We start from the raw sequence: 9264 nt of genomic DNA on the forward strand, positions 1-9264 counted from the left end.
TGCAATAGCATTTCTAAGAATATATGTATGTATTTATATATGACATATATAAATATAATATGCATAACTATAGTCACTAGGCATAACTAGGAAGTATGCAAGGTAAATTATAAATACCATCAAATCTGTCCTAGATCATATTTTATTTAGTGAACCCAAATACCCTACTGATAAGTAAATGGAAGCAAGCTGCCAAGCTGCAAGTTATCTCCAGGAAATCGGACAGGAGACTATGTTAGAAATCTTTCAGGAATAGAAGTAAACAGAAAATGACTAAGACTAATTGTTTGCATAGCTGCAGTTAATAGTAAACTAAAATGTGGGGTTTTTAAAACTTTGATTTAAGATATTAAACAAAATTTCTTGGTTTTAAATGTGAAGAATGCCTCCTCTAAAGTCTTCCTAAAATAAAACAGGATACTTTGCGACATAAATAACCATGATAGAGCTCAGTGTTACATTACCTGGCTTTATTCCTCTGGTGATAAATGAAGGATTCTGTTCCTTCATCTGGCATCTTTTAGAAGTACTCTCTCTCTCTCTCTCTCTCTCTATATATATATATATATATATATATAAAAGTAATCATTTTGTTTTCTTATATACTTTCGGAAAGTAAACAAACAGCTTTCTTTTTCTTTTTTCCTTTTTCTTTTCTTTTCCTTTATTTTTTTGAGATAGGGTTTCTCTCTTCACCCAAGCTAGAGTACAGTGGTGTGATCACCACCCACTGCCTCCTCAAACTCTTGGGCTCAAGCAATCCTCCTGTCCCAGCCTCCCAAGGAACTAAGACTACCAGTATGCACCATCACACTCAGTTATTAATAATTCTTCTCTTTTGTTTGTAGAGATAGAGTCTCACTATTTTGCCCAAACTGGTCTCAACCTCCTGGCCTCAAGTGATCCTCCAACCTCAGCCTCCCAAAGTGCTTGGATTACACATGTGAGTCTTCATGCAATGGATTAAATATATGTCCCAAAATATATATGGTGGAAACTTAGCCCCAATGTGACAGCATTGGGAGGGTAAGGCCCCACCCTCATGAACAGATTAAGCCAGTTGTAAAGTGCCTGAGGCTGTGGCTTGGGGGGGGTCCTCTTGCTCTTTCACATATTCTTACCTTTCGGCCTTTTTCCATGCAGGACACAGCAAGGAGACCATTGCAAGGTGCTAGTACCTTGATACTAGACTTCCCGCCTCCAGAACTGTAAGAAATAAATTTTCTCTCAGGGCCGGGCTCAGTGGCTTATGTCTATAATCCTAGCACTCTGGGAGGCCAAGGCAGGTGGATCACCTGAGCTCATGAGTTCAAGACCAGACTGAGCAAGATCAAGACCCCATATCTAAAAGTAGCTGGGCATTGTGGTGGCTGCCTGTAGTCCCAGCTACTTGGGAGGCTGAGACAAGAGAATTGCTTAAGCCCAAGAGTTTGAGGTAGCTGTGAGCTATGATGCCACAGCAATCTACCCAGGATGACAAAGTGATACTGTGTCTCAAAAAAGAAAGAAAGAAAGAAAGAAAGAAAGAAAGAAAGAAAGAAAGAAAGAAAGAAAGAAATTTCCTCTCTTTGTAAATTTCTCAGTCTTTGGTATTCAGTTATAAAATACAAGACAGACTGAGACAACTTGCCATAATGTTTAAGCAGCATTTTTTTAAATCAGAATTTTTAAAAAATTAGTTACTTGGAGCTAACCATGGAGAACATAACAGAGATGATAAGAAATTTAGTCATTTGATATTGTTGCTTTAAGACTTAATTCAACACAGCATGTATGAGGCATTGTCCCGCTCTCTCAGTTCTACTGTACTCAGAGGCCTGGGCAACACCAGGGGTAGCTAGCTCTGCTGCCCTGTGACTGAGAACAGCAATAGCCAGGATACAGAGACTGCCCATGACTGGGTAAGCAGCCGAGAACAAAGAGGAAAAGGGGGATCATGCCTAGAAAAATAAATTCCAGGGAAAGTAACCTAGTGATTTACCTAGTGTGAAAAACTGGTAACTAAAGACTTTGAAATGAGGCTTTAAAAGACAGTGTCTACCTGTCTAATCATATCTATAATAGGACTTCACAAATGGAACCCTAATTGATATGTCAGAGGTTCTTTAGGTGAAAGTGAAGTCTTAACTTAGAGGCTAGTGGTTTTCAAACATTTTTCTTTGAAAAGCAAGCAGTTAAATTTTAAAATATTTTAAAAAAGGAAATATACACACCATCTCATTAAGACCAATGAGAGCAGAACTGCTCATAGAGATGGGGCATCCAACAGGCCACAGTATAGTTCCAAACTTTCTCTGTCCAACTTTAGGGCACTATTATTTACTAGACAAGTAATAAGGGCCAGACAGATGACTTCTCCTGGTACTCTGTATTTTCCTATCAATGATAAACTAGCCTACCCTTCACAAAGATGTGTCTTTAGATGTTTGCAAATTTTCAAATTAGTCAGTATCACCAAAGTATCTTCTCCCACACTCCAACATCAGGATCAGGCATGGTAGCTCACACCTGTAATCTCAGCATTTTGGAAGCCCAAGGTGGGAGGACTGCTTGAGGGTAGGAGTTCAAGAACATAGTAAGAACCTGTTTCTACAAAAAAAAAAAAAAAGTTAGCCAAGTGACAGTATATATGTGTGTGTGGGTGTGGGTGTATATATATATATATATATATATATATATATATAAAATAAGTAGAAACTATGAAAACATTCTGAAATCATGATGCTAGGTAACTCCTTAGGCTCACTTGTTATCTCCAAGATTTTTTCCCTTTGGCCCAGCATGGTGGCTCATGCCTATAATTTCAGCACTCTGGGAGGCCGAGGCAGGTGGATTGCCTGATAGTAGCCTTTCTAATAGATTTGAAATGATTTCTCTCTCTGTGTGTGTGTGTGTGTGTGTGCATATATATATGTATGTATATATATATATAGAGAGAGAGAGAGAGAGAGAGAGAGAGTGTGTCTCTGTTGCCCAGGTTTGAGTGCAGTGGCATGATCACGGCTCATAGCAACTTCAAACTCCTGGGCTCAAGTGATCCTCCTCCCTCAGCCTTCTGAGTAAATTGGACTATAAGTACATGCCACCACGCATGGATAATTTTTTTTTTTTTTTTTTTTTTTTTTGGTAGAGACAAAGTTCTTGCTCAGGCTGGTGTCAAACTCCTTATCTCAAGCAATCCACTCATCACAGCCTTCCAAGATGCTTGGATTGTAGGCCTGAGAAAACTGTGCTCCAGACCCCCTCTGTCTTAAGAGATAAGCTTTCACTATGTTGCCTAGGCTGGATTTGAACTCTTAGGCTCTAGCAAATCCTCCAGCCTCAGCTTCCTGGTGATAACTCATCTGTTTTAGTTTTGATTTGCATTTCCCTGATGAGTCATTATGTTGAACACCTGTGAACCATTTTAATGTGTTCTTTGAGAGAATGTATATTCAGGTCCTTTGCCCATTTTTAACTCGGGTTCTTTTATCTTTTCTGTTGAATTGTTTGAATTCCTTATATATTTGGTTATTAACCTCTTTGTGAATATACTTTCTTCCCCTTCATAGTCTGGTTTTCATTCTGTTGATTGTCTCCTTTGCTCTGCAGAAACTTTTTAGTTTGATGTAATCCCACTTGTTTATTTTTGCTTTTGTTGCCTGTGCTTTTGGTGTCATATGTAAGAAGTCATTGCTAAGTCCAATGTCATGAAGCTTCTCTCCTATGTTTTCTTCTATGAGTTTTACAGTTTCAGGTCTTATGTTGAAGTATTTAATTCATTTTGAATTGATTTATGTGTATGATGTAAGATAATGACCCAGTTTCATTTTTTGCATGTGGATATCTGGTTTTCCTAATATCATTTGCTGAAGAGACCATCCTTCCCCTCATTGTGTATTCTTGGAGCCTTTGTGGAGGATTAGTTGACCATATATCAGATAAGCCTTTTGCATGGTGTTTTCCATAATCCCATTCTTGGTTTAATGTTGGATTTCATATTTCACCCCAAAGTATGCATATACATAAGCATAAAAGAAACTAAATGCAACCCACAATTTCATTCTCAAGACTAGAAATTATTGTGGAAACATAGTAAATGATTTTGTGAAGTTTATATTTTTAGTTCTGTAAGTTCAAAGGAAGAATAAAATTCTTGGATCTTTGAAATATAAGGTTCGAAGAAATTAAGGCTATTTATATTAAAACATACACACAAACACCAACAACCACAAATAAAAGACTTTCTCTAAGGAATTCAGAATGCTTCACCGATGATTCTTCATCATTCATGTTAATGAAGGACAGACGATCTTCATTTTAGTTAATTGCTTTAATTTTCCACACTGCCAAATTTTTTGATAACCCCCACTGCTAACTAATTTAAACTTTATGTCCTCTTTCTCCCTTTGCATCATCTTTTGAGGGAGAGCTAGGGAATAACAAAAACCAAATTGGACAACAGATCTAGGAAGGCAAAAAAGAAATTCCAAATGATTCATAACCTGTATAATCAGTAGGTGACTACCCTATTTAATCTCGTAATTCTCCTGTGAGCTAGAATGGGAATATGCATTTTGTTAATAAGGAAACAGGCAAAGAGAATACATTCACTATGCTAATTCCACATGATTTATCCAATGTCACCCTGAGCTAAGGCTCAGCATAGAATTGAGTGATTATTGAGATAATCCAAACAGGGCATTGGATTACTAAAGAAGCACATAGATCTCCTTCTCGGAAAATTTAAAAATAGGATTGGTGCTCATGTTGGCTTTGTATGGAGACAATTTTGCCAAATGATATGATTATTAACTCTAGGGAAAATAACTCCTTTTAAAATAGCGTTAGGTATTTTGATTCAAATTCCAAAAATGTGTTGTTTTTGCCGATTAGATTCAGAGTTGGATTGGTGCTGTAAGCAGCAACACAGATCCTTTCCCTTCAACAGACTTTACATCTAGGAGAGAATTTTTAAAAAGCAAATGGCCATATTAGTGCTGCAAGAGAGATACAAAGAGAAAGAAGTGAGTGTATTCAGCTTGGAGCTTGAGGCAAGAGAAGGTAGTGGGTAGGAGTACAGATGAATCAAGAGTTGGCATGAGTCAATAATTACTGAAGCTATATAATGGGTATAATGGGTGCTTACGCTGTTTTTTTCATTTTTGTTTACATTTAAGTTTTTAACCTTTTTTTTTTTTTTGCCAGGGCTGGGTTTGAACCTGCCACCTCAGGTGCCACCTCACATTTAATTTTTTAATAATAGAAACCATGTTGTTAAAGGGTTTCATGAAAGAAAAGGCATTTGAGATACATATATTTTGATAAACCAAGAAGTGCAGGTAGAAAGAGGAACATCTGACATACAGCCAAAAATGCCTTAGGATGTTCAGACATAAACTTGTACTTCTTAGCTGGAGCTTAACGTATACATTTGGGATATAGGGATATAGAAGAATAAGACAAAGCTAAAAAATGACTTTTATTTTTGTTTTGATGACTTTGAATGTCCAACTGTGACATTTAAAATTATTACCACAGCTAATAGCTATTAGTGACTTTAGTATGACTTAATCAGAGCTTCGATGATGGGGGAAAGGAAGAAACTGAAGGGAAGCAGATATGAGCTCAAATTCCAGCAAAGAGTGATACCGGAATTTCACTCTTCAGTAGGTCCAACTTGGTCTCTTGGATTCCAAGAATGAACCCACAGACCACAGATCAGTAGTAAGATAGACTTTTTATTAGAAGAAGTAAAAAGCACCAGAGCTTCTGGAAGGGGGAAAGAACTGAAGAACTCTCTCTGGAGTCTCCACATAGGCTCTTTTATCTAGGGGTTTTAAGTCTAGAGGATTACACAGGGCTGGGAGTTGGTCCTTCACAGTCTTTGTCCGTGAGAAGGGATTAGAGTGTGTGCTCCTACCCAAGGTGGAACCACCCAAAAAAAATTATAGGCTACTTTGTTCATGATCTTATCAGAGTGCAGAGGGTGTGTCCTGAAGAAGACAGTCTGCTTGTGCCTGGAAATGGGCGTCTGACCTCTGAGCTCACCTGGCCTAGTGGATGGGGGACTCCCTGTCTAGCCCTGAGTGGTGGAACCCTGTGTCAAGAGGATGTTACAATGTTTAGCAGAGGATATGCAATGCAGAACATGATAGTAGACACAGAAAAGAGGGGACAGAAAGCAACAGAGCTGTAGAGGAAGAATATTGGAATAATTGATTGAATTATGGGAGGAGGGCAGAGAACAATCAAAGATAAATTCAAGATTATGTTCCTAGTCTGGGCTCACAGAAACAGGGACATCAGGATCTAGATTAATGAAGACAGGTAGGTTTTGGCCATGGCCAGTCTGAAAGGTGAGGAAGACAACATCTAGATAGAGGTGATCAAAACGCATAGGGAAATACTCTGTCTGCACAAGAGAGAGAAATGAGAGATCTAATATGCAACAAAATGACTAAGTTAAAAAAAATGTATTATACCCAATCACTTCTCCTGATTGGATTTTCTGAAGGGAGTGTTCCGATCGCATCTGGAACCTTTATCTCGTGCTTCTGATGTTGCTACTCCGAGGAAAGAAGGCAGGACTCACAGCCTGATAGACGGTGATTGCAGACGGTGAAAAAGGCAAGCGGTGTGTCCCGTAGCCAATAAAACGGGCTGAAGGCAGTGACTTAACGGAAGTACGGATTTGGTAGGAGCCTTTCGATAATTACCGCCACTAGTTCTCTGGTGCTTGTAAGGCAATTTAGAAGGTAAAGATGTCCGAGAGGAAAGTTTTAAACAAATACTACCCACCGGATTTTGACCCATCAAAGAACCCCAAACTGAAGCTCCCCAAAGACCAGCAGGTTGATGGCACTCTTCCACATGAGGTGCAAGACACGTGGAGAGTACACCTACAAGGGAGAGAAGTTCAATGCTCGGAAGGAGACGGTGCAGAATGAAGTCTATCTGAGCCTGTCCATCTTCTGCTTTTATATTAAATGCACCGGCTGCCTGGCAGAGATCACGTTCAAGACGGACCCACAAAACACAGACTACACCATGGAGCATGGGGCCCCACGGCATTTCCAGGCTGAGAAGCTGCTGGAGGAGGAGAAGAAGGACAGAAAGAAAGGGCGGATGAGGAGCTCAACAACCCCATGAAGGTGCTGGAGAACCGGACCAAGGACTCCAGGCTGGAGATGGAGGTGCTAGAGAACCTGCAGGAGCTCCAGGACCTGAACCAATACAGGCCCACGTAGAGTTTGAGGCCAAGCTGCGGCAGCACCGCCTGTCCGAGGAAGAGCGGCAATAGCAGGAGCAGGAGGAGGATGAGCAGGAGTCGGCACCTTGTTGGAGGAAGCTAGAAAAAGAAGACTGCTGGAAGACTCCGACTCTGAGGATGCTGCTGCTCCTCCCTGGCCCGGGTCTGCCCTACGGCCCAGCCCCACTGCCATCCTAGACGAGGACCCAAATGCCAAGAGGAGGCTGGAGAGCTGGGAGCAGAGCATCAGCAGTCTGGGCAGGCCTCAGCCGTCTGACCTGGTGGTGGTGAAGAAGACAAAGGCAGGTGCAGAACAAAACACTGGGCAGGGCCAGGTGACACCAGGCACCTTGCAGAGCAGGAAGGTAGCTGACCCTCTGCCCTTACCACCTGCCACCTCGTCCCTGAGCCAGCTGGGTGTGTATCTGGACAGTGATGACAGCAATGGCAGCAACTAAGCCAGTCAAGGGTCACAAGACCAAAGATCAGTTTCAGTCCATCAGAGGCGGGAGTTGCTGGTAGTCAGGGCGGGTAGCCTTGGCACCTACCAGATCCACATAGGATAAGCAGCAGCTTGGCAGGGCCAGTAAGCTCTTCGGCTAGGACTCAGTTTCCCTCCTATCCACAGCAGCTCTGCAGCACCTCAGGGACCCCTGGCCCTGTGCTGAGGGCTGGAGCATCTCTCTTCTTCCAATGTGATTCAAAGGTCCTCTCTGGGACACTGCTGGACATCTCGGTCACATTTTGGGCATGTGGGTACACCCCCAGCGGACTCTATCCCTTTCCTCCAAGGAACTGTCTGGAACCAATATAAGGAATCTGCCTAAAAATAAATAAATAAATAAATAAAAATTAAAAAAATAAAATATTGTATTGTTTTAGGGATTTTTGTTAGATAAGCAGATTTTAGCTATTCTTTTCATAAAAAGAAGTAGATTTGTGAGATGACAGATAAGTTAACCTGCTTCACTATAGCAACCATTGTCTCATCCATATGTGCCTCATAACATCATGTTATAAACATCAAATACACACAATAAAATTTATTTTTTCCCCAAAATAAAAATAAATAAGAGAGAGTAATAGGGGAAGAGAGAAACTTGGGATTTGCTGACATGGAACAGATTGCCAAAGCATGAAATTGCCGAGCAGATGGGTGAGTGAAGAGAATAAAGACAAGGGGACTGGAAAGAAAATGTTGGAGAGTTAAGGCCGTGGTTTGATAGGAAAAAAGAAGAAGGGCTAAAGACAGAAGAGAACTCAGAAATACTACTGCTAACGTTTGTGCTTGCTTCAGGTTGGGTAAACATTAACAACGCTGAATTAATTGATTAATTAATTAATTTAAGACAGGGTTTTGCTTCTGGGTCTGATACTCAGGCTGGAGAGCAGTGGTACAATCATGGCTCACTGTAACCTCAAACTACCTCAAACCTCCCACCTCAGCCTCCTGAGTGGCTGGCAACACAGTCCCGCCCGACTGCCAAAGTCAAATAGCTTAAAACAATAAAAGTTTATTTCTTGTTCAAGCAATAGCTTAATGTGGATATTCTTGGTTAGGTAGTTTTTCTCTCAGCAGCAGCAGCACGGCAGGAAATCAGACTCTTTCTACCCTGAGGTTCCACCCTCCAGCAGCTCCATCCTTCTGTGGTTCCTGCAGCTCCACCCTCCTGGAGGTCCACCCTCCTGCAGCTCTACCCTCCTACAGCTCTACCATCCTGCAGCTTCATCCTTCTGTGGTTCCACCCTTCTGTGGCTCCACCCTCCTGTGGTTCCACCCTTCTGTGGTTACACCCTCCTGTGGTTACACCCTCCTGCAGCTCCACCCTCCTGGAGGTCTACCCTCCTGCAGCTCCACCTTCCTGCAGCTCCACCCTCCTGGAGGTCCACCCTCCTGCAGCTCTACCATCCTGGAGGTCCACCCTCCTGGAGGTCCACCATCCTGCAGCTCCACCCTCCTGGAGGTCCACCCTCCTGCAGCTCCACCCTCCTGGAGGTCCACCCTCCTGCAGCTTCACCCTACTGTGGTTCCT

The 9264-nt window shown here is 41.7% G+C and overlaps 1 pseudogene; it reads left to right on the forward strand.

Annotated features, from left to right (window-relative positions):
- The first annotated feature begins 6743 nt into the window (after nt 1–6743).
- LOC100958041 lies at nt 6744–7689 on the forward strand (annotated as a pseudogene).
- The last annotated feature ends 1575 nt before the right edge of the window (nt 7690–9264 follow it).

Source organism: Otolemur garnettii, unplaced genomic scaffold, assembly GCF_000181295.1.
Source record: "Otolemur garnettii isolate 467f Iridium unplaced genomic scaffold, OtoGar3 scaffold00017, whole genome shotgun sequence".
In the NCBI taxonomy this organism is placed as follows: domain Eukaryota; kingdom Metazoa; phylum Chordata; class Mammalia; order Primates; family Galagidae; genus Otolemur; species Otolemur garnettii.